General features: G+C 37.4%; 1 long non-coding RNA gene across 1 annotated transcript; it reads left to right on the forward strand.

Moving 5' to 3' along the window:
• The first annotated feature begins 319 nt into the window (after positions 1 to 319).
• LOC110928058 lies at positions 320 to 1,264 on the forward strand. The gene is made up of 2 exons (XR_002586107.2): positions 320 to 504; positions 634 to 1,264. It is a non-coding gene; the product is annotated as an uncharacterized LOC110928058 (long non-coding RNA).
• Positions 1,265 to 3,363: the final 2,099 nt, after the last annotated feature.

Consider the following 3,363-nt stretch of genomic DNA (forward strand, 5'->3'; position numbering starts at 1 on the left):
TATGCTCGGCATTATAATACCTATATATGTGTCATGTGTGTTTGTAAGTTGTAAAATGTATACATTAGTTATAAGAAGAAGAATAGAGAAAAATGCTCGGATAGTCCCCGTGGTTTGCTCATTTTTCACCTTTAGTCTCTAACTTTCTAAAATTACAGCTACAGTTCCCAACTTTTGCAATTTTGTTCCCAGATAGTCCCTGGCGCGGATGGGAGTTAGGTTTTGGTGTTAAGTGAATGTGAAATGACCAAAATACCCTTAATATAAAACAAAATAAATTAACTTGTGGACCCACTTCTAAACAAAACAACCGCCCCACCCCACCACACATTTCTCTCTCTTTCTTCTCACTCACCTGCAAGTCTGCAACTCAATGACTACCCAAAACTCATCTCACTTCATCTTTTATTCTCATTAATGGTGGTATTAATCCCCCAGATTCTTGTGGAATTGAAGAACACGGAGCAAATTCATGTGGTTTTGGATCAGTTTTTCGGTAGAAGGGTATATCTTTGCATCTATGTTTGAATAATTCTTTAAAAACTTTGGTTGTTTGTAGAAAGTGTAGCATTTTAGGGTTGAGATTTGAAGAACTAGTGATCTGATGTTAATAATAATAATTGTATTGGATAGGGGATTTGATAAAGAATATATCTGCATGACTTGATGTTCCGTCGTCTAATGAAACCACACAAATTTGTGCGAAACTGGGGAATTTTGATCTTGATTTGAACTCACAGGATGTTTTCGGTTTCGTTTAATCATGAAATCGGACAACCCATATCCACTGGAATCGCCTCATTTCACCTGAGTGACAACAATATTCGAGAACAAAGTGTGCTTTTTTGGCTCAGATCTGCACATACGAAACCAGACAATGTGTATCGTTGTGTGGAATTTTTGTTGGTGATTGCGGTGCCGATTGGGCGGATCTGAGTGGAGATGCAGTGGTGGTGGTGGTTTTAGAACATAGTGATGGTGGTGAAGTGCAGGTTTGGAGGTGGGTAGCGTGGTTTTGATTATTAACAACACAAATTAAGTCAACATTAATTGCATATTATCCTCTCCATTCAATTGGTCAATCAAGTTGATTACCAAGATAATTGCAAATCAATCAAGTTGACTGACTGGGCATTAATCTAGCCCAAGAATTATGCTTCTGTAATTACTTTGTAATCTTTGCATTTACTTTGTACCTCTATATATTATGTTGTAAGTATTATGTAAAATCATCTTGATTAATACAATTCATTTTCAAGTTCTATATGGTATCCAGAGCCACTAAGCAACAAATTCTCTATCAAAGACTTAGGTCCCCTCCATCACTTCCTAGGAATAGAGGTTATTCCTACGCCCCATGGTCTTTTCCTTTCTCAACATCGCCATATCCAAGATGTTCTCACCACCTTCAAAATGGATGGTGCCAAGGAGGTCCTCAATCCTCTAAGCGTCTCTGATCCTCTTTCCTCTACTGATTCCTCTCCTCCTGTTGATCCAACTCCCTATCGCAAACTTGTGGGTACCCTACAATACCTTGCATTCACTCGCCCCGACATCTCTTTCGCCATCAACAAACTATCTCAATTCATGCATTCACCCAAACAATCACACTGGCAAGCTCTCAAACAGGTACTCCGATATTTGATAGGAACGGTACATCACGGGTTGTTTTTGAAACGGAATACCAATCTTACCTTAAAAGCCTTCTCGGACTCGGAGTGGGGCGATATTCGTGATGGGGGACGATCCACTACAGCATATATCTTATACCTTGGGTCAAACATCATCTCTTGGAAATCTACAAAACAAAATCAGTCTCTAGATCATCCACCGAAGCTGAGTACAAAGCTCTTGCCAATGCGGCAGCTGAACTTTCATGGGTTAAAAACTTACTCAGTGAACTTGGTTTACCAACTGTGAGCACTCCATCACTTTACTGTGACAACATCGGGGCTACCTATGTATGTGCCAATCCTGTTTACCACTCACGCATGAAACACATCGCCCTCGACTATCACTTTGTACGGGAACAGGTTAACTCCGGACAACTTAAAATTTTTCACGTCAGCTCAAGGGACCAACTTGCGGATGTTCTCACCAAACCACTTTCACGAGCACCTTTCCTGAACTTTCGGTCCAAGATTGGAGTCTCCAATGGATCCTCCATCTTGCGGGGGCGTATTAACAACACAAATTAAGTCAACATTAATTGCATATTATCCTCTCCATTCAATTGGTCAATCAACTTGATTACCAAGATAATTGCAAATCAATCAAGTTGATTGACTGGGCATTAATCTAGCCCAAGAATTATGCTTATGTAATTACTTTGTAATCTTTGCATTTACCTTGTACCTCTATATATTATGTTGTAAGTATTATGTAAAATCATCTTGATTAATACAATTCATTTTCAAGTTCTATATTGGTGTGGTGTGATGAAATGATGAGCGGTGGGTGTTCCCCATAGCGTTGATGGTTGGACATTGTTCAGATAGAAAGAGGGAAAGGGCGGTGGTGGGGTGTTCGCCGGAATAATGTGGTGGCGGCAGTTTGGGTGGAGAAGAAAGGGGTGGGGTGGGGTGGGGTGGGGTGGGGGTGGGGTTGTTATTTTGTTTTGTTTTTTAAAGTGGGTCCTACAAATAACTATATCTATTTAATAGTTTAAGTTATTTTGTTTTGTAGTAAGGGTATTTTTGTCATTTCATACTTATTTAACTTAGATAACTAACTGATGTTAAGCACAGGGACTATCCGGGAACGAAAATTGAAAAGTTGGGAACTATACTTGTAATTTTAAAAAGTTAGAGACTAAAGGTGAAAAAAGGACAAACCACATGTACTATGTACTATCCAGGCATTTAACATTCCATTATCATATATCACATTAATTTACTAAGTTTTTTTTTCTTTGCATATATTCTAATGAAACCACTTAGTACGTTTGTTTCGCATATGTACATGTTTTGAAAGGATTGGAATATGCGAAAAGAAGTAAAATTTAAAGGAAATTGAAATTAACTTTACCAAAAATTGTTGGCTTATTTTTGCCCATAAAAAACCTAACCCATCTATAATTACATGGGTTCTGTTATTATTAATATTATTATATTTTAGTTAAATAAAAAAGAAAAAGAACAAACAAACATTATTGTTCGTGGTTTTTTTAAGACTAAAGATAAGTTCTTGATTTGGGTAATACCTTTTATTCGTTTTCGTTGGTTTTTAATTCCATATAATTAAAGTTATTTTTGTGTCAAGTATATATGATGTCTTTGTATGCCTCTAGCTTTATCTAGAAAAGACTTTGTATTACTCTATTATTGGTGATAGTGGATTTGAAGCGGCTTTAGTAGTCTCGTG

This window comes from Helianthus annuus, chromosome 3 (genome assembly GCF_002127325.2).
Source record: "Helianthus annuus cultivar XRQ/B chromosome 3, HanXRQr2.0-SUNRISE, whole genome shotgun sequence".
NCBI lineage: Eukaryota > Viridiplantae > Streptophyta > Magnoliopsida > Asterales > Asteraceae > Helianthus > Helianthus annuus.